Genomic DNA, 23,366 nt, shown 5'->3' with positions numbered 1-23,366 from the left:
ACTTGGTTCCAACTTTATTTAAAAATGCAGAAAATGAATAGAGACAAAGTGCAGGGTGGGTGTAAATTGCTTCTGATGTGTGAAGTATGTTACTACAAAAAAACATATTTTATGGGAGGGGGGGAAACAAGTTTCAGCCCCGCCCTCCTGAGTGGTGAAGGGTGGGTGATGGTGATTCTTCTCTTATCACAGACAAACTCATGAAAGGAGAAGAACGTGGGAATGATTGTGGTTCATTTTTTAGGTACGTGGACAACAGTGCGTAGGCAACACATTCTTTGAATCTGTGTTCTGACGTGTGCTAAGACTCGCCAGAAATGTGAACAAATTGCTAGCGCTTCCAGAATAGTTCATCCACTTTAGTAACTTTGGTGGTGAGGGGAGGGGAAAGGGCAATTCTTGTTTATTTTAGCCTATGTTTTTGGAGGAGACTGCTCCAGAGTTCAATAGTTGATTTCAAGCGTCCTGTAATTGGTGTTGGATTTCTGATTCAGAGTGAGACATCTGTTGCAGGTTTCTGGTCACGTCACATACACCGAGGATAAAGTGACTGTGTCCCCACCCTTGCACAGATTGCATGCAGGGCATCTCCTCCCCAAAGTTGGATTTATTATGTGCAACTCTCAGCCAGAAATTGGGGACTTTAAGAGCCTATATCTTGTGTTAATTGTGTGGAACTTCTACTTGTATGATCCCATGAATGTATAAAACAAACCATGCCACATGGAAGAGATTGAAAACTGGTTGTACGGATTTTGTTTGTGTGCTTGGCAGCTCAGGCTGGTGATAATATCATAACAGCTACACACCAGGGATCATCTTAAAATGTTGATATCACAAAAATCACCAGAACTTTCTGGATGCTTTCCTTGAATGCAGTATGGAGAGCTTAGACCGACAACAAATTCCCATTCATTGATTTAATTTGTTGCATTTAAATGCAGCTGCTATGATGTGCTGTTGCATTACTGATTTGCAACACTTGTTCGGGTGTTTTTTGTATAAAATTGTAGTGTGCAACATGTGTCGTGTCATTTTAGATGCTGTGCCAAGATTAAAGCCATATACATGTGAGGCTGGCTGTGTTTCAGCAACTATTGATAGCAATTGTGATGATTGTCCCAGAGGAAATCGATTTAATTTAGAGATACAGCGTGGAAACGGGCCATTTAGCCCACCGAGTCCATGCCGACCATCGATCACCCTTCTGCCAGTTTTATGTCATCCCACTTTTGCATCCTACAAACGCGGGGACAATTTACAGAAGCCAATAGGGGGGTTGCACGAAAGGTCACTGGGTCAGAGGGCTCGACGCACGAAGCCGCTAAAACCAACTGGAAGACATCCATCACTTCCGGTACATGTTATTAATGCTAGAAACGCGTACTTTCCTACCTGTTGAAAACCGCCAAAATGTTGAATTTTTGCGCTGAAAAAAATTGTGGGAGTCGGGGTAAGTGTGGGAGACATGTACCCAACTTTAGAATTCCAAACGTGAAGCGAAATGAAGGTATAGAGAAGCGAGAACTGAAGGGACTACAGCAGCTAAAGTGCTTGGTAAACATTGAAATTATTGGGAATTATCGCGTTTGCTCACTGCATTTCATCAAGTAAGGCATTATTTGTGTTTTTCTTGATTCCTTTGGTATCTAAAAATTCTCAGAAGTGATAAATCTGGCTGTAAATTTTTCTTCAGATGCGTTTTCATTTTGTATGTAAAAACCCACGAGAACCATGGGCGATTTAAAAAAAATTACAGCCAGATTTATCACTTCTGAAACTTTTTAGATGCCAAAGGAATCGAGAAAAAACACAAATAATGCCTTACTGTTGATGACATGTAGTGAGCAAACGGTCAATGTTCGCCAAGCACTCTGGCTGTTGTTGTCCCTTCAGCTCTTGTTTCTAATCTACCGTTATTTCTCCTCACTTTTGGAATTCTGAAGTATGCTAAATATCTCACACACTTATCCCGATTTCCATAATTATTTACAGCGCAAAAATTGACAATTTCAGCGGGTTTTAACGGGCCCGCTACGCTGGAAACAATGGTAAGTGCCTATCTGCAGTTCATCGCGTGTAATCCATTTGGAGTAGCCTAGCAACAGTACGGGTCATGGGTCGTGACCCGACTGCCGTGAAACCTCCCGATACACCTACAAACTCGTATGTCTTTGGAATGTGGGACAGAACCGGAGCATACACAGAAAACCCACGAGGTCACAGGGAGAACGTACAAGCAGTGTCTGTAGTCGGGAGCAAACCCAGGTCTCTGGTGCTGTGAGGTGGCAGCCCTACCGCATATACCCTGCCAGGTTGTGCCGAACAGAGCTGAGTGGACTGAGTTAGTGAAGACCTCTGGTGGTCTCTCTTCTGATGCTTGCTCCTTTCCCATCATCTCCCACATACTATTTTTGTTTATTTCCAAATTACAAGTTATAAAAAGCTTGAAATCTGTCATGACCTGTGGACTTCTTATAGTCAACTATTCCCATTGCTGCTGGTGACCTCTTGTGTAGCGCTTTCTCCTGCATCCTAAGCATAGTTGAAAACACTGAATTTTTGAGGTTTTAGGTGACCACTAGGCTGCATCATCCTTTAACTGTGAACCAGCAGACTTTCTTCAAGATAAATGAAACACGTGAAAGCAGTGGCTTTGTCACCCGAGTTGCACTTGGTCGTAGTGGACTGGAGATGCAGCAGGTCAGGACACAGGAACAAGGAGAATATTATTCTCCTCTACCTAGAAAGAAGAAATCAGAAATGAAGAGGGGTCTCGACCAGAAAAGTCACCCATTCCTTCTCTCCAGAGGTGCTGCCTGGCCCGCTGAGTTACTCCAGCATTTTGTGTCTAAATCAGAAATGATGTTATGTCTCTGCCTGTCCAGAGCTGCAAAGGGTGGGTCCGGCCATCTTGCTGCAGAATGGCCCTTTTTAATTGGTCCATGCTATATTTCCTGTCCCTCAAAGAAAAGTTTGAGTAGTAGAACACTTTCTCTCACATTTCCATCGTTGCCCATTTGACTCTTGCCATTTACCTACACAAAGAATTAACTTGCAGTGGGAGCTTGTGCCACCAGACTACCCTTGAGGAGGCTGTGCTGGGAAGAGATTGTCATCCATCTCCCTCTGATGGGAGATTTGTGGATATTCAGTCCAAACGTCATGGTAACGCAGGATTCTCTGTTCCACTGGGTGTTTCTAGAAATGCACTGAGACAGACTTTAGAGATACAACGTGGAAACAGGCCATTCGGCCCACCGGGTCTGCGCCGACCAGCAATCACCCAATACATTAGTATTATCCTGCACACAAGGGACAATTTACAGAAGTCAAGTTGCTGACAAATCTGTACACCTTGGGAATGTGGGAGGAAGCCGGAGCACCCAGAGGAAAACCCACATGGTCACAGGGAGAACGTACAAATTCTTCAGACAGCACCTGTAGTCTCTGGTGCTATAAGACAGCAACTCTATCGCTGCACCACTATCTACCTTCAATATGTGCAGATATCAGCAGCTGCTGGAAGATCATCAGCTGGCTGAGAGATGCCTTTTTTTATAGTGCAAGGAGCTGCCTTCAAAGAAGTGTTGTGGACTGACACATTCCCAGGTGCAGGCAGGCCAACGTGTGAGGAACAAGCAGAGACCTGATGCAAAGACTGCAATTTCAGGCTCTCCTGAACATGATGCAAATTTGCTCATGCAAAGCCTTTACTTCTGACACTGTGGACCCCGTGCAGGAGAGAATGAATCCTGATAAAGCGGGCAAAGCAATCTGCACAGCATCACTTTGGCACTTATTTTCAGGGGCATTACAATTTCAAGACAACTTCTATTGAGTCCTTACAGTGACGAAAATGCACATATACATTGCCCTTCTCGTGAACTTTTGTTTCCCAACTACCAGTTCCTCCATTTGATTATCATCGCTGTTTGTATTTCGTCCTAAATTAAATTTGATCCGCATGTTTTTTGCATCCATCATAACATTTGCCAATTTCAGCTTTCATTACATTGTTCACATGTGTCCCTTCCTCTAGCCACCTGTTCCTGAAAACCATATGGACATTTTTTTCTCTCCAATCTCAGCTCTGCATTCCTCCCCTGTAAAATACTCTGTAACTGTGGATTCACCCCAAATTGTCGATGAATGATTCACGTGAACATGATGCAGATATGCACTGAAGTTGATGATGTACAGGATTTCAAAAGAGATTTAGCTCTCATCGCTAAAGGAATCAAGGGATATGGGGATAAAGCAGGAAAGAGGTACTGATTTTAATGATCAGCCATGATCATATTGAATGGAGGTGTTGGCTCGAATGACCTAATGACCTATTCCTGCACCTATTTTTCTATGTTGGCATATTGCTGTCACATGCACATTGTGTCATTGATTTTTATCCTGCACATAGTTTACAAACCACTAGAGTATGCCTTACTGGCACCCAAGCCAGGAGACTGCATACTATTTCCAGAAGCGTATCTGCAATCATTCATTACAATCGCTCCACTGTTAAACCTCTACTCCAACAGGAGCTATACACTGTGGACGGCTTGTTGTTATCATATATTGTCTTTCCTCTGATTGGATAGCATGCAATAAAAAAACTTTTCCCTGTACCTCGGTAATGTGACAATAAACTAAACCAACTCATCTGCATTCAGTGCCAGGTAAGCTGAAATTGTATCTGGCTAAATAGTTGAGTGCAGAGATACTGCGTGGAAAAGGGCCTTTCGACCCACCGAGTCCACACTGGCCATTGATCACTCATTCTCACTAGCTCTATGCATCAATTTTTGGGTTCACTCCCTACGCGCTTGGGGCAATTTACGGAGGCCAATTAACCTACAAACCCGCACGTGTTTGGCATGTGGGAGCATCCAGTGGTTACAGAGAGAACATGCAAACTCCAACTAAACAACTACCATTCCTCTGATCACCTGCTCCATCTTTCTTTGCAGCATCAGACTGTCAAGTTGCCGGCAGTCGCCTGAAAAACCGGCAACTGGAAAGGCGACTGTCAGAGTGGAAAACACACACACATGAACACGCACACATGAACACACACACACACCGCCCCTCAGCCCTTTATGCAGGCGGGGGACAGGGCAAGTGAGGGGAGCGCTGTCTGAGTGACATTCACACGGTGCAAAGCCAAGGTGATACAGACACACACGATGAACAGGAAGGTTGGCGCTGTAATTAAGACGGCTAAAGCACAGTCCTTTAAAAGAGGGGGGAGAAGGAGTGGAGACAGCTTTTAAGAAACCAGAGATACACGGCTGTGAAGGCGGACATTAACATTACCGGTCGGTTATCGTTGGTTCTGAAAACTGCTACTTACATTTTTTTCCCAATGAGCCAATGATACAGCACCGGCTACAACCTATGAGAACTTTTGACCTCCTGGCAACCCACTAGGACCTCCTGGCGACCCACCTACGGCACGAGAATTCTCGCTACTCTCCATGGCGCCTTCATTCTGTTCACCGCTAATTGTTCAACATGGCATCCTTTCATAGCAAAAGGATTTGAGTATAGGAGCAGGGAGTTCTACTGCAGTTGTACAGGGTCTTGGTGAGACCACACCTGGAGTATTACAGTTTTGGTCTCCAAATCTGAGGAAGGACATTCTTGCCATAGAGGGAGTGCAGAGAAGGTTCACCAGACTGATTCCTGGGATGTCAGGACTGTCTTATGAAGAAAGACTGGATAGACTTGGTTTATGCTCTCTAGAATTTAGGAGATTGAGAGGGGATCTTATAGAAACTTACAAAATTCTTAAGGGTTGGACAGGCTAGATGCAGGAAGATTGCTCCCGATGTTGGGGAAGTCCAGAACAAGGGGTCACAGTTAAAGGATAAGGGGGAAATCCTTTAAAACCGAGATGAGAAGAACTTTTTTCACACAGAGAGTGGTGAATCTCTGGAACTCTCTGCCGCAGAGGGTAGTCGAGGCCAGTTCATTGGCTATATTTAAGAGGGAGTTAGATGTAGCCCTTGTGGCTAAGGGGATCAGAGGGTATGGAGAGAAGGCAGGTACGGGATACTGAGTTGGATGATCAGCCATGATCATATTGAATGGCGGTGCAGGCTCGAAGGGCCGAAGGGCTGAATTTCCTACTCCTGCACCTAATTTCTATGTTTATATGTTTCTATGGTGAAATATCTGCAGCGACGATAATGAGGCTACGACTAGTCCCCAGAAAGCGGGAAGTCCTCACGATCATGAAGGCGAACGTGTGGCAACCATGTGGCGACTGCATAGTCGCCTAAGTGGGACAGGCCCATAAGTCCTTGTTGTCTGCCAACTCACGGGCACCCACAAGATCAGATGTGTATTACTGACAGCGTTAGTTCCGGGTGTGTGACGTGAGATGGGATTGAGGTCAGGAACACTGGGGATCGGGACAGTGAATAGATTTGCAGACCGCAGTGGGATCCAGAGTGCAACTGGACGTTTAGCCAGAACCAGGGTCTTGCATGTGGATGGGGTTAGTGGACAGTGCAGGGGTCTGGACTGCTTGTTTCAGCTAGTCTTGACAGTGTGATACCAACAGAACAAAAATTGGCGCTGTTGCCGCAAAATTGCCGCAAGAACAGGAGTACGGAGGATGCCATCTCAACGGCACTTCACTCCGCCCTCTCGCACCTCGACAACAGAGACACTTACGTAAGAATGCTGTTCATCGATTACAGCTCAGCATTCAACACCATTATACCATCTAAACTGATCACCAAACTCGGTAACCTGGGCATCGATCCCTCCCTCTGCAACTGGATACTGGACTTTCTAACCAACAGACCACAGTCCGTGAGGTTAGACAAGCACACCTCTTCAACCCTCACCCTGAACACCAGCGTTCCACAGGGCTGTGTGCTGAGCCCTCTCCTCTACTCCCTCTTCACCTATGACTGCACACCTGTACATGGTACTAACACCATCATCAAGTATGCAGATGATACAACGGTGATTGGCCTCATCAGCAACAACGATGAGTCGGCCTACAGGGAGGAGGTCCAGCACTTAGCAGCATGGTGCTCTGACAACCTGGCCCTTAACTCCAAGAAGACCAAGGAGCTCATTGTAGACTTCAGGCAGTCCAGGGGCGGCACGCACACCCCCATCCACATTAACGGGACAGAGGTGGAACGTGTTTCTAGCTTCAGGTTCCTGGGTGTTAACATCTCCGATGACCTCTCTTGGACCCACAATACCTCAACTCTGATCAAGAAGGCTCACCAGCGTCTCTTCTTCCTGAGGAGACTGAAGAAGGTCCATCTGTCTCCTCAAATCCTGGTGAACTTCTACCGCTGCACCATCGAGAGCATCCTTACCAACTATCACAGTATGGTATGGCAACTGCTCTGTCTCCGACCGGAAGGCCTTGCAAAGTGTGGTGAAAATTGCCCAACGCATCACCGGTTCCTCGCTCGCCTCCATTGAGTCTGTCCAAAGCAAGCGTTGTCTACGGAGGGCGCTCAGCATCGCCAAGGACTGCTCTCACCCCAACCATGGACTGTTTACCCTCTTACCATCCAGGAGGCGCTACAGGTCTCTCCGTTGCCGGACCAGCAGGTCCAGGAACAGCTTCTTCCCGGCGGCTGTCACTCTACTCAACAACGTACCTCGGTGACTACCAATCACCCCCCCCCCGGACACTCCTCCCACAGGAAAAACACTATGTCTATATATATGCTAATGTAAATATTTATTCAAATCATATGCTATGTCGCTCTTCCAGGGAGATGCTAAATGCATTTCGTTGTCTCTGTACTGTACACTGACAATGACAATTAAAGTTGAATCTGAATCTGAATCTGAATCTGAAAATATACAAAAGTAGTAATATCCACAGAGGTATTGACTGCAGTATGTTATTGGAGCCTGAGTGTTATTGATAGAGATCTTAGATGTATCCATATTAATTTATATACAAAGAACTGCAGATGCTGGTTCACAAAAAAAAGATACAACGCGCTGGAGTAACAGCGAGTCAGGTTGACTCGCTGAGTTACTCCAGCATTTCGTGTTTGAACTTCATCCAGATAACAAAAAAACAATCATGTGTTCGTCATGAATAACAAGGGCTTTAATTGTTATTTATGCATATGCACGTTAGTGAAACGTGTAACCGATATAGTTCACATGGAAAATGTGTTATCCCGTAGTTTCATTACTGACTGCAGCTCAGTTACACTTGCCTAATAAATGTAAAATTGCAACATCAGGAAATTTAGTACGATCAGCCTTTCCACTTTCTTTAATTAATACCACCGAGTTCGCAATTGAATTATAACAACAGCGGTGTAATATTACTGCAATATTGTTTTCCACTTATCAAAGCAACTCTCACATCAATTGTAATTAAACATTCACTGTGTGACTACCGTTGCCTTTTTTTTAAACGGACACCATTCTCCTTTGAAGAAATTTGATGCATTAATATGCGTAACGGATTGTAAATATATGCATACATTTTTAATCTTTTCAGCATTCTACAGCAGTAAGGCATCTGATGGTAATAGATATTTTGCCATTATGGTTCAAATCACTACATGATCCCCAAGATGCTCTATAAAAAGCAATTTAACTTTGAGCCATTAGCCTCACTTAATGGCATAATTTCCTGAATCCAAGGAAACCCATTCGACATCCATTAAATTAAAATCAGTTTCCAAGTTGCAATGTGCACCAGTTTTATAGGTTTTAATAAATTGCTCTGCCTCTTGTTGGTGGGAACCTTGCTGTATCCCCTGCTGTAAAATTGACAGATCATTAAATGCAATTTTTATGTTGAACTTTCCTTGCATCATGGGGCAAGTGCGAAGGTCAATGTTTTGATAATTACGCAACATCCTGCATGACAAAACAAACAGGAAGTCTGTTAAACGATTGATGACGTTTGTTTTTCTTTACTGAATTTTAGAACCTAATTCATCATTTCCTCCATCACTTGCATTTGCTCCTGGGGCTTCTCACTGTCATCAAGGGTGAAAGTACTTTAAATTGGCTCTTTGTAGTCCTGCTAAGTGAATCTGAATTAAGCAGTTGCCTGCTCGGTGACATATGGTAGTTTTATGATTTAATATTTTGAATCAGATGGGATTTTTCAAAATATTGCATTTAAATTTAATTTATGACCACATTATATAACATAAGCAGATGCTTGAAGAATCCTGAAATTAATATGTTCTGTGACTCTTACTGCTGTGTTCTATATCTCTCAGATCCACAGTAGTTTCTCTCATTTAGCAGTACAGCATGTAAATGGGCCCTCTTGCCCAACTCATCCATGCTGACCAAGATGCCCCATCATGGACCATTTCCCTCCAAAGGTTTGGATCCATGTACTTCTCCAATTGTTTTTTTAAATGTTGTTGTTATTGCCTCAATTACTTCCTCTGGCAGCTCACTCCATATAACCATCACTCTCATTTTTACAAAAAAAAAGTTGACCCTCTTGTTTGTATTCAATCTTTCCCCTCTCACCTCAAACTGATGCCCTCTGGTGCTTGATCCCCCAACTCTTGGCAAAAGAGTCTGTGCTTTTACCCCATCTAGTCCTCTCATGATTATATAAATCTCCAAAATCACCCCTCGGCCTCCAAGCCTCCTCCAATCTCCCCTCTTTGCTCAGGCACACGAATCCCTGCACACGAATCCCTGTAATAAACTTGTGAATCTTCTCTGCACTCATTTCAGCTACATGGCATCTCATGGTAACCAAAACTGAATACAATACTCCAAGTACGGCTTCACGAACAGCTTGTTCAACTGTAAAATAACGTCACAATTCAATAGTCATCTCCCTGATGAATGAAGGCTTCTGTGCTAAATGCCTTCTTCATCAATCTATCTACATTCAGGGAATGTATCTAGATTTTATCTGTATTCACTTGTACCCTACAACACTCCCTATCATCCTACAATGAAGATCTTACCCTTGTTTGACTTTCTAAAACTCAACATCGCACTCTTAGCTCCATTAACCTTTCCTCTGCCCACTTGCCCAGCTGATTAAGATCCAGCAGTAATTCTTGATAACCATCTTCACTGTCTACATTTTGGGGTTGTCGGGTTGGAAATAAGATATGTAAGATCAGGAGAAGAGGGAAAGTGACAGTGTGGGAGTGGGAAAAGTTTGAGAATTTTATTTTGTGTCCCCTCTTTTTCTGGTTTTCTCTTTTCACTCCTCTCAGACACATTATCTACCAATAATAAACCTGCAGCACTCTCTCAGCAGACAGCAATGTGATTATTCATTGCCTCTTGGTCTCCATCCTATCAAATGCATTATTTTGTTGTCTCTTCATCTTGCCCTCTCCTACGTCTATAAACTTGCCTGATTGCTAACCTTTCTCAGTTCTCATGAAGAGGCAACTATCTGAAATGTGTTTTAAAAACTGCTGGAGTAATCAGAAGATCGAACAGCACCTGTGGAAGGAATTTTTTTTCCTCCAAAATGAACTTTATTCAGAATAAAAATATATATACAAAACTGCAGAAAATGCTTCCTCTTTTCCCAGTGTCTTTTATTCAATAGTATCATACTCCGTAATATTCACACCTATCTTTACACAAAACACCTTGCCACTCAGGTGCCCCCTGGGGTGATATCCCTTCCCTTGTTTGAGGAAGACCAACTAGTTTATTCCTCAAAAATAAACTTTTTAGAATAAAAAATATACAGAAACAAAAATACAAAACAATTCTCTGCAAAAACTTCACACCTTCTCAGTGTTTATACTTTCCGTAGTGCCAGTTGTGTTCACACCTATCATGAAGTAAAACACCATTGCCACTCATGTAGTGATTAGGGCCAGGCAATTCAGAGTTGTTAAAATGGTGAAGAGCATATGAGGTGTCGCAGATGTAGGTGGGAGGGACTGAACGAGGAGAGATAAGAATGAGTCAATATTTTGAGGGAAGAAGTTCAGTTTAGGGATGAGCAAGTAAAATCAGTGGTCCTACCAGTCTTATTTGTGAAAAGGAAGTGTCAGGTTGAGGCTGTGGAGACAGATTGCCTGAAATGATGAGATCTGTTGTTATATGGAAGACAATGACTTAATGACCCCCTGGTCCAAGGTTGGATATGAGGAAGTTTAGTTTAGTTTCGCGATATACTCCGGAAACAGGCCCTTTGGCCCACCGAGTCCATGCCGACCTGCGAGTCCCGTACACTAGGACCATCCTACATAAACTAGGGACAATGTACAATTATTCCAAGCCAATTAGCCTACAAACCTGTACTCCTTTGGAGTGTGGGAGGAAACTCCTGGAGAAAACCCGCGCAGTTCACAGGGGAGAACAAATAAACTCTGCACAGGTAAGCACCCGTAGTTAGGATTGAATCCGGGTCTCTGGCGCTGTAAGGTAGCAACTCTACCGCTACGCTACTGTGCCGCCCATACCGTGCCGCCAGTATAAGAGCTGCCATCCTTTGTGCCCCCACTTACCATCTCCCAACCTCTGTTACTTCCTCCACTCTTCTTTCCCCTACAAGACTCCATCTGGCAATCACGTCCTCTCTGGACCAAATCTTCCCCCTCACTTCTTTATATTACCTATTTCCTGCTTATTCATTCAGTCCAGATGAAGGGTCTGAAATGTCAACAGTTTAGTTTCGTTCTCTCCAGAGATGTTGCCAGACCCTCTGAGTTCCTTCCAACAGTTGTTTTTTGCCTCTGCTGTCTCTTTTGTTTCCAACTATCGGAGTGGGTCTCACTCCACAGTTTCTCTCTCGTCTGCTGAGTATTTCCAGCAACAGAATATTTTACTTCACAGATGTCTTTCAATTGGCAGCCATCTGTTACACTTTTGGCTTGTCTGTCAGAATTACAGAACAAGATCAAAGAGAAGCTGTGTATTTTAAGAATATTAATAAGCAAGACATGAAGGATCAAGAGAAAATATAAGTTCTCCTTATATTTGCTGTCTACCAAAGTGTTTTCATGTTGTTTGGAGCTGTCGGTTTGGTACTTCTATTGAATCAATGGACTCTCTTGCTGGTTCCCCTTTCACTTTCTCTTGATGATTAATCGTGCTTTAATTGTGTAAAAATTATTAACTGTGAATCTTTTTTTCTGATTAAAAATGTAGACAAACACATCTTTTGCATCTTTAATTTCTCTTAAAGCATTGTAAAATATTAAAACAAGATTTCCATATTTTTTTGGATAGTGCAGCAATAAATAGGGAAGATGAGATGGTGCTGGAGAGAGGGCAGAGGAGATTCATTAGGATATTCTTGAGAAGGAGAGTTTTATTTATGAGGCGAGGCTAGACTTGTATTCCCTGGAGAAGAGGTTAAGAAGGGACATTATTGTTTCCGTACGAAATTGCAGCCCAGACCATCGCACAAACCAACCTCCCTTCCATTGACTCAATTTATACCTCCTGCTGCTTCGGCGGGGCCAGCAGCATAATCAAGGATGAGTCTTCCAGTCACTCCCTCTTCTCCGCTGTCATCAGGCAAGAGATACAGAAGTGTGAAAACGCACACCTCCAGTGTCTTCCCAGCTGTTATCAGGCACCTGAACCATCCTATCAACATCTGAGAGCAACCTGAACTACTATCTACCTTATTGGAGACCCTTGGACTGTCTTTATTGGGCTTTATCTTTACTAAATTGCTGAGGCATTGATTCAAGTACTAGATAATTAATACCGTAGATAGACACCAAATGCTGGAGTAACTCAGCAGATAAGGCAGCATTTCTGGAGAGAAGGAATGGGTGACGTTTTGGGTTGTGACCCTTCAGACTGAGAGGAGGGTGAGGGAGAGATAAGGAAGTGTAAGGTATGAGAACGAGATCAAAGGGGGTGGAGATCAAGAAAAATATTGAATAGATCATTGTTAGTTGGGAGGAGGTAACAACAAAGCAAACAGACAAAATGTAATCAGGGCCAGTCAGACTGGGAAGGATGGGGAGAGAGGAAAGCAAGGGTTACTTGAAGTGAGAGAAGTCAATGTTCATACCGCTGGGGTGTAAGCTGCCCAAGCAAAATATGAGATGCTCTTCTCCCAATTTGTATGGGCCCACAATCTGACAATGGAGTAGGCCCAGGGCAGAAAGGTCAATGTGGGAGTGAGAGGGGGAGTTAAAGTGTTTAGCAACCGGGAGATCAGGTAGGACTATGCGGACTAAGTGGAGGTGTTCAGCTAAACGATCGCTGAGCCTGCGCTTGGTCTCAACGATATATAGGAATCCACACCTTGTGCCTTGGGCCCCCCCACAATGGATATAGTAGATTAAGGTTGGTCGGGGTTCAAGTGAATCTCAGCCTCACCTGAAAACACTTGGGGTCCTTGGACGAAGTCCAGGGAGGAGGTATAGGGACAGGCGTTGCATCTCCTGCGGTTGCCGGGGACAGTACCTGGGGAGGGTGTGGTTTCGGTGGGAAGGGGCGAGAAGAGTCAACCAGGGAGTTGCGGAGGGAACGGTCTCTGCAGAAAGAGGAAAGGGATGGGATCCCGTTGGAGGTGGCAAAAATGTCGGAGGAGTATGCGACGGCTAATGGGGTGAAAGATGAGGATGAGGGGGACTGCCCCTGTTGCGACTGGGGGCAGGGGGAGCAAGTGGAGTTTCGGGATATCGAGGAGATCCTAGTGAGGGCCACATCTATGATGGTGCTGGATAGTAATTTCGATGGGTCGGCATGGATGTGGTTGGCCAAGTGGCCGGTTTCCCTGCTGTATGACTCCGTGACTTAAATAGATGGCACACATCAGGATCATGTAAAAGAAGATAAATAACCCGTCAGTTTTGCTGTTACCTAGGAGCTAAGCATTGGCCTGAATATTTGGATCTACGTAGTGCTCAACGGTGGCATGGGACCTTGTTTGTCCAACTGAACGAAAGTACAGGAGTTTGGTTTCACATCTCATCCCTCAATTATAGTCATACAGTGTGGAAACAGGCCCTTTGGCCCAACTTGCCCAAACCAGCCAACATGTCCCATCTACACTAGTCCCACCTGCCTGCGTTTGGTCCCTATCGCTCTAAACCTGTCCTATCCATGTACCTGTCTAAATGTTTCTTAAACTTTGTGATAGTACCTCCCACAACTCCCTTCTCTGGCAGATTGCTTCATAAAGAGTTACCCGTCAGGTTCCTATTAACTTTTTTCCCCTTCACCTTAAACCTGTGTCCTCCAGTTCTTGATTCCCCTACTCTGGGCAAGAGACTCTGTGTGTCTACCGAGAATTAGATAGAGCTCTAGGGGCTAGTGGAGTCAAGGGATATGGGGAGAAAGCAGGCACGGGTTATTGATAGGGGACGATCAGCCATGATCACAATGAATGGCGGTGCTGGCTCGAAGGGCCGAATGGCCTCCCTGCACCTATTTTCTATGTTTCTATGTTACCCGATCTATTCCTCTCACGATCGAGTGAATGAATGAATGAATGAGTACTTTATTGTCGCGTGACGAGTCACAGTCAAATTCTTTGTTTTGCATACCCAATGGTATCAACAGAGTTACAAAGTGTCCCACACCAGGTCCTCCCTCCCCACCACCCCCTCGGCATTGCATGGAGGACTCCCAGGCCGGGTCCTCCTTTGTTCTCCCCCCCCCCCCCCCCACATCACGGTGGTCCCCCCACGGCGGGTCTTTGTTCCAGGCGGCACGTCCTCCGGTTCCTAGGTGGCCCGTGGCCACCAGCGCACGCAACGAGTCCTGGCAACATCCTCGTAAATCTTCTCTGTACCCCTTCTAGCTTGACAGCAATTTTTCCTATATCATGCTGCCCAAAACTGAACACAATACTCTAAATTGGGTCTCACCAACGTCTTATATAACTGTAACATGACCTCCCAACTTCTATACTCAATGCTCTGACTAATGAAAGCCAATGTGCCAAAAGCCTTTTTGACCACCTATCATGCTACTTTCAACAAACTATGTACCTGTACTCCCAGATCCCTCTGTTCTTCAACGCTCCCCAGTGCCCTACAGTTTACCGTGTTGGTTGGTGCTCCAACAATCCAAACTCACAGTTCTCTGTATTAAATTCCATTAACAATTCCTCAGCCCACCTGCCCAAACGATCAAGATCCTGCTGCAATTTCTAACAGCCATCTTCACTATCTACAAAACCACCCTGTAGGAGCCATTCATGTTTAAGTTAGCTACTGTTAGTATATTATAGTATTTTGTATGGATATTTTGAGCTGTATCTTTTTTGTATGCTTGTGGGACGCGATACATAGATGGGTGTGTCTACATCTGAGGAGGCTAGCGAAGCCACAGGGAGTGGTCAGATCAGATTAGCCTCGGGGATTGAAGAGACAACAGTTCTTACCACACAACACAGTTAGTAAGAACGAAAAGTCACAGCTTGTATAAGAATTAAGAGGATCGGATATATTCACGTTATCTGTATGACTACTTCAATAAAGGAAATAACGACTGGAAGATTTGTTTTTACTATCAGCGACTGCGTAAGTTCTTTCACTCTGACATTCCCGAGTAGTAATGGCAGTTACAAGTTGGACATTGGAAAGTTAACATTGTTGTTACACACCCACTGAAGTGTTTGAATATCAGCGGAATCAAGGGGTAAAGGGTAATGGAGGAAAGAGGATCGGAATTAAATACCAACCATTAATAAATATTGATCAGTCTCTTAGAACATCATGACCTTCTCCAGGCCCCATTTCCATCGGATCATGCGCTCAATGCCTTGAGTGGGATTTCAACTAAAATGCTAATCAAAGATGAAGGCTGACATGAAGTCTATTTTGGCTACATCACTCTAATTGGTTTGCACACAACAGGATCATCCAAAGGACAGGATAAATTACCAAGGATAGACACAAAATGCTGGAGTAATTCAGCGGATCAGGCAGCATCTCTGGAGGAAAGGAATAGGCGACGTTTCATAGTCATATCCTTTTCTTTTCTTTTCAACACAAGCTTGATTGCATTTTATGCACATTATATGACTTCCTACGCTTTGTCAGTAATGCCATTGAGCTTTGCATGTCTAACCAAGGACTTGTTTTATACCATTGTATACGATCCTTTGATGGAAAGGGATGCACTTACAGATACTTCTAGAAAATTACTCGCAGAATCTGTATGGTGATGTAAAGGCAGCATTCATTAGCATTCCTGTAGCCTTAAGAATGAAGCAATGGACCTTTCCACCACTGTCAACTTCATAATAGTGTTGATGTTTCTGAACTATGAAATGCCAGACAACATCCAATATTATAAAATAAATTCCATCAAATATCCCGGCAATTAAACTGATGAAGCAGATGTATGGGAGGATGGGAGGTTGTTCTGACAAGTGCTATTAATCTCTGGTTTCTCATAAAAAAAAGAAATTAAATAGATTAAGGGAGTATTAAGAAAACTAAAATATCATCAGTCCAACAGCCATTGATCCACTTTGAGGAATTACCAACAATAATGTAATTTTCCATTACATACAAACAAATTATACAGGATATTGTTTCTGACCTTGAATTGCCAAATATGTTAAAAGATCAGTTATGCTTGTCACTCCTTTGTAATTGCCCTTTTATTCGTTATGTCCTCCCTTTTCACAAAAAAAGCGTACATAAACATATTTTGTACTCCAGCCATCTGTATGGTAGGTCACCTATCTATTGGTTTGTGGTGTCTATTCCAGGTTATAAAATTTGCTTGTCGAGGCAAACAGCGGTCCCATTCTTTGCTTGAAATTTGTTTAAAAACTGCGAAAAGCGATTCTGCCATGTTCATGTGGGAAAAGATTGTACAAATGCACCATTGATGGAGCCTGAAGGGGGAAGCATGCTGAGGGTGGCACCGTGGCGCAGCGGTAGAATTACTGCCTTACAGTGCCAGAGAGCTGGGTTCAATCCCGACTATGGGTGCTGTTTGTAAGGGGTTTGTACGTCCTCCCCGTGACCCGCATGGGTTTTCTCTGCGTGCTCCGGATTCCTCCCACATTCCAAAGACGTACAGGTATGTAGGCTGATTGGCTTCAGAAAAATTGTAAATTGTCCCGAGTGTGTGTAGGGTAGTATTAGTTTGCGGGGATCACGGGTCGTCACGGACTCGGTGAGCCAAGGGGGCTGTATCTACGCTCTATCTCTAAACTAAAAAAATAAAATGATCGAGCTCACTCATTGCCGCTGACCAACTAATATTAGCAGAGCTGAAGGAACATTAGTCTCTTTACTGGATACTGATGATGACAAAATCCACTGTTTTTGCACAAGAGAGCTGAGGATTATGTGTTTAAGAAGGAACTGCAGATGCTGGAAAAACTCAGCGGGTATTATGTGGACCCTTTGTGTAGATTTCTGAATTTTGTGAGAAAATGTCAAGGATCTCCTCATTGCAAATGTGTCGCATTTTACTCCAGCCACTTACAGCACTTACATCCCATGTTGGAAAAAGCTGGTAATTACACTATTATCACCATCACCATAGCAACCTAAAGAAGATGGCCAGAGTCTTACTTTTTTCTTTGCTGTTTTAATTTGTCCCTTTGCCACTGAAAGTAACACCTTTTCTCTGGCCTCCATTTCATCTTCAAGATGGCATTCTTCACAATTTCCTCTGCCTGCTCGAGACAGTTCCTTTCTTGACTTCATTCCCACCGTTACAACTTCCCTCTTTGAAAATGGAAGAAATGCAGAAACCGGGTAGAGGAGAATAAAAGTAAGAAGGTCAAGTGGTTGTGCTTCGTTCAATGCTAATCCCAACGCAACCACTGCTGTTGGTGCAACTCCCTTCCCATCACTGTGGTGGCCTACTTTCAACGATGCTTGATCACTGCCTTCACCTTAATCAAACACTTATCCTCATGATGAAGGGTCTCGACCCAAAACATGCCCTATTCATTTTCTCCGGAGATGCTGCCTGACCCACTGAGTTACTCCTGCATTTTTGTGTCTACTGTGTAAACCAGTATCTGCAGTTCTTCCTCATATGTTTCCAACATGATTTGCCATACCCACATCCTCAACAGATCACCCTGTTCCTCTCCCTCCCCACCACCATCTGAACCCTCCCTTACCCAATCTCCTGACCAGTTCCAGTTCTCATCCCAGTTGCCTTCTCCTGTGGTTCCCCATCCCAGCACCTGGTGCTGCTACTGCTTGAGGTAATGACACTCTTCGCGCATTGTCCACAGGGATTCATGTCCCTGAGAAGTTCTGCACAGCAGTGTGCACCATTAGGGTTAAGGGCCTGTCACACGAGCATGCGACTCCATGTGGCAAGCGCGGCCTAACGTGGTCGCTTGAGCCGTACGGCCTTGAGCCGTAAAGCCGGTCCCACTTCGATCGCCGGAGCCGTGTGGAGTTGTGCGGAGCTGGTCCCGACATTGCGCAAGGCTCCGAAAAACTGATCGTGTTCAAAAATTCCGTGCGGCAATGGCCTACCGGCCCGCAGCCACCTCGACGCCGTACGCACCGCCTCGACGAGCATGCGCAGCGTCTCAACGCCGTACGCACGTCTTGACACCGTACGTCACGCGCGAACTTCCCGCGGAATTCGCTCGAAGTTCACGTCACTCACTGGACCTCCGCGCGGCACCCGCTTCCGGTTTGGTCGCACTCGCCGCATGCAGGCGCATGATGGTGGGACAGGCCATTTAGGGTTCTATTTGCTGGAACTGAGAACTTGGTGTATAATTCTTGCAGCTCACTCTGCTGCTGGCTTCTACTGAGGTTCACAGAGCTGGAGTTGCACAGTAACTATGTTGTGCAACTCAGTGGTAGAATTAACTGAATAAAGTTTATAGATGACATTTTCATATTGCAGAAATACCTATAAACTTAATTCAGTTTTTGATTCTCAAATAAATATTGCTTCTCAATGAAGGACCTGGCGTGGAGGAGGAGGGGGCGGGGGGACTGCCGTGAGGCGGGGGAGGGGGGAGAACAAAAGGGGACATGGCGCTGGGGTACTTTGTCAGCGCCCTTTATGTGGTGACTATTTGCATACCTTGGGTATGCAAGCAAAGAATTTCACTGTGACTTGTCACATGTGACAATAAAGTTATCAGCCAGTCATTCAGTCAAATATTTAAAAATAAATGAAATATCCAAAGAACATCACACACCAAGCAGCCTGATGATTTTGTCAAGTGTGTTGACAGATCTTTAGTGGAACGTTCGATCCAATGTGTGCTGCAATTTCACCAAATTAATATTTGTATTTATATTTATGTGGAATCATCAGCAGTTTATGTTGTGACTAAATTTTCAGAAGAGTGGACGAAAATCAGCTCATTGGTTTCTAAAGGCAAGTTTTCAATTAGTTTACCGAATGTGGTTTAGCAACCTCCTCTTCACTCTACCCTTTGTGCTTGGAGTTGTCTTGAATGTGTATAGTCTCTGATTTGATTGAATAGCAGAAAAAAAAGCTTTTCACTGTACCTTGGTACATTTGACAATAACAAAGTTAAATCTAAACCTAATCTATGAAATTGGATTGCACGCAACAAAAGCTTTTCACTGTACCTCGGTACATGTGACACTATATTAAACTATAAACATCAAGTTTTACTTCCTCAATATGAAATAAAGTAATGCAGTAATTCCCCTACAGAATGATTCCATCTAATGTCCAATAAACAAATACCATTGTGAATTTTTCAGCAAACTAATGACATTTGAATTCTTAATAGATTACCTCATACTGGATCTATCCAAACTAGGCAGCTGTTGCAAGTTGCCTAGACAGTGCCCTATCCAGTGGTGCTGTCACTCACATGGAGCTACTTTTAAGAGGTTAAGATCTAAATCTTAGAAATATAAACATTTGATATCTTTAATTAAAATTAATGTAAGCTCATGAGCTAGAGACCATTTTTAATATCTGTTCTGACACCGTTGACATTAGGCAACTCTCTTACATCATTTAATTCCCTCAGAGATGCTGCCTGACCTCTCATTTCCACTGTAAGAGGGAACTGCAGATGCTGTTTTACACTGAAGAGAGACACAATATGCTGGAGTTACTGAGTGGGTCAAGCAGCGTCTCTGGAGGAAAGGAATATGTAATGTTTTGGGTCGAGACTGAAGAGTCTTTTCTCCAGAGATGACGCCTGACCAGTTACTCCAGCATGTTGTGTCCATCTTCCATTTCCAGTGTTCTTTTTATTTCAGCATTTTACAGCATTTGCTTTTATTTTTACTTTTACACTGCATCACTTCCCACCCACAATTGTTTTGACCTCTTGTCTGCGGAGTTGTACAAAGAGCTATATGTTGGAGTAAGTGGAATACACTGCACTGACGTTAAAGTTACCATACAGGGCCCTTTGGAAAGGCCTTCTGATAATGATGTACCTCAGACCTGCATCAAACCTGCAAACACCTGCTGAAATGTTTGTTTCTTTTCCCCAGGTACTAAATGAAGCAGTGGGTGCACTAATGTATCATACTATCACTTTAACAAGAGAAGATCTGGAAAAATTCAAAGCACTTCGAATAATCGTCAGGATTGGCAGTGGTTTTGACAACATCGACATAAAATCAGCTGGAGATTTAGGTACGAACAATGGTTGCAATGTTTTGCCTTTTTCTTTGAGTGGGTATAATTTAAGAGAGTACAATATTGGGGATTGTGGATATATTTGAATGCCGCCAGGTTCTGACTGATTCATCCACTTCAAATAGTGCTTCCTGTGCCAGCACTGTTTTTGAAACCCTTTACATTAGTCAGGAATAGATTTGCATTCAGTTTTTTCATTCCTTTGTTCAATTTTAGCGTAAGCCATATGATATTTTCTTGGTAGCTGCATTGACTACTTAGTGCCATGGTCACACGGCATGAAAACAGGCCCTTCGGCCCAATTTGTCCATGCTAACCAGGTTGCCCCATCTAAGCTAGTCCTATTTGCCGGTATTTACCCCATCTCCCTCTAAACCTTTTCTATCCATGTACGTGTCCAAGTGTCTTGCCTCAAAGATCTCTTCTTGCAGCTCATTCTGTATACCCATCACCTCAGTGAAAAATCCTATAATATCTTGCCCCTTTTACAAATCCATGTCCTCTTGTTTTTGATTCCCCTGATCCGGGTATAAGACTCTGTGTATTCACCTTATCTAATACCCACATGATTTTACATAATCCTCTACAAGATCAACACTCAGCCACCTGCACTCCAAGAAATAAAGTCTTAAGGTACACAAAAATGCTGGAGAAACTCAGCGGGTGCAGCAGCATCTGTGGAGCGAAGGAAATAGGCAACGTTTTGGGCCGAAAACCTTCTTCAGACCCGAAACGTTGTCTATTTCCTTCGCTCCATAGATGCTGCTGCACACGCTGAGTTTCTCCAGCATTTTTGTGTACCTTCGATTTTCCAGCATCTGCAGTTCCTTCTTAAACAAATAAAGTCTTAACCTGCCCAACCAATCCTTACAGATCCTCTCAGACCCTTGAGTGCTGGCCACATCCCCTAATTATTTTTTGCACTCTTTCTGGCTTCATGACATCCTTCTTATAGCAAGGTGACCAAAACCCCAAACACAATACCCCAAATGTGACATCACCGACGTCTTGTACATCTTCTATACTCGGTATCCTGGCGGATGAAGGCCATGGTATAAAAAAGCCTATTTGGCTATTTGGCGTGATGTTTATCTATTTTGCCTGTTTCCATGCTGTATGACTACACAAGTATTTGTGTGGAAGCACGGTAATATACTGGGAACATTATACATTTTTGCAAAAGAAGGACGAGATTAATATTTTCTGTGATAGACACAAAATGTTGGGGTAACTCAGCAGGACAGGCAGCATCTCTGGAGAGAAGGAATGGGTGACGTTTCGGGTCGAGACCCTTCTTTAGACCCTTCTTCTCTCCAGAGATGCTGCCTGTCCCACTGAGTTACTCCAGCATTTTGTGTCTATCTTCGATTTAAACCAGCATCTATAGTTCTTTCCTACTTAAAATGTTCTGTATTCATTCCTGACGGTAATTATTCAAAGTGTATGTATCCTACATTTAATTTGTAACACATTTGAAGTGACAGTGGAATTCTCTGTGCTGGTTTTAGGTATAGCAGTATGCAACGTCCCAGCAGCTTCTGTAGAGGAGACGGCAGACTCCACAATGTGTCATATTTTGAACCTGTACCGACGGACTACTTGGCTTCACCAAGCTCTGCGCGAAGGCACAAGAGTTCAAAGCGTTGAACAAATACGAGACATCGCTTCAGGAGCTGCCAGGATTCGAGGGGAGACGCTTGGAATTATTGGGCTAGGTGAGACGTATTAAAGATGTAGCACAACTCATTTTGTTTAGTTTAGTTTAGTTAGAGATACAGCGCGGAAACTGGCCCTTCGGCCCATCGAGTCCGCGCAGACAAGCGATCCCCGAACATCAACTCCATCCAACATACACTAGGGACAATTTACAATTATACCAATCCAATTAACCTACAGACCTGTACATCTTTGGAGTGTGGGAAGAAACCGGTGATCCCAGAGAAAACCCACGCCGGTCACGGGAAGAACGTACTAACTCCGTACAGACAGCACTCATTTAAGAAGTATGTCAATGAGCACTTGAAGTACCAAGGCATTGAAGACTTTGGACCAAGTGTCAGTAAATTAAATTGGTGTGGAGAGGTACTTGATGATCAACTTGCACATTTGGCATATGGGGTTCCACAGGGCTCAATTTTAGGCCCCCTGCTTTTCTCCCTTTATCTACTTCCACTGGGCTCAATTTTAAGAAGACATGGCATCTCCTTTCACTTTTACGCGGATGATAGCCAGTTGTATATCTAAAATCACTTCTGTCTTGTCCCGAACATCGGCCCAACTGCCTGAACCTCCAACCTGGGTTTTATGATGGACAGTGATTTTAAATTGGATCATCAAATAGGCGCAGTGGTTAAGTCCAGCTTACTGGCAAAGGTGAAGCCTATTCTGGCGGCCCATTCTTGAAACAGTACAGCATTTTGAAACGTAGGGACAATTTACAATTATACCAATCCAACTTAACCTACAGAGTCTCGCGAGCTTCGTTGTCCACAAAATGCTGCCGCTCGCCTTTTAACCGGAACTCGAAAGAGGGAGCACATTACCCCAATTTTGGCCTCCCTTCACTGGCTTCCAGTGCACTTTCGAGTTCATTTTAAAATTCTTTTATTTGAATGGCCCGCCCCGTGACCTCTCTGAGCTGCTCCACCTATAAACCCGGTGCCTCAGTCAGCGGATCAGCTGCTCCTTGAGGTACCAAGTCTAAGCGGAAGCTCAGAGGGGACTAACTTTTCTGTACTGCACCGGCACTTTGGAACACCTTGCCGCTGCAATCAGACAGGTCACTGTCCATCTTTAAATCCTCCCTAAAAACGCACTTTTATTCACTGGCTTTCGACACTGGCTGAGACTTT

General features: G+C 44.0%; 1 pseudogene; it reads left to right on the top strand.

Moving 5' to 3' along the window:
* Positions 1–23,366, top strand: part of LOC129707014 (C-terminal-binding protein 1-like) — a 64,189-nt pseudogene that overhangs the window by 26,816 nt on the left and 14,007 nt on the right.

This window comes from Leucoraja erinacea, chromosome 1 (assembly GCF_028641065.1).
Source record: "Leucoraja erinacea ecotype New England chromosome 1, Leri_hhj_1, whole genome shotgun sequence".
NCBI classification, from domain to species: domain Eukaryota; kingdom Metazoa; phylum Chordata; class Chondrichthyes; order Rajiformes; family Rajidae; genus Leucoraja; species Leucoraja erinaceus.
The sequence above is the reverse complement of the archived record's forward strand: the minus strand, read 5'-3'. Positions and strand labels throughout refer to the sequence as shown.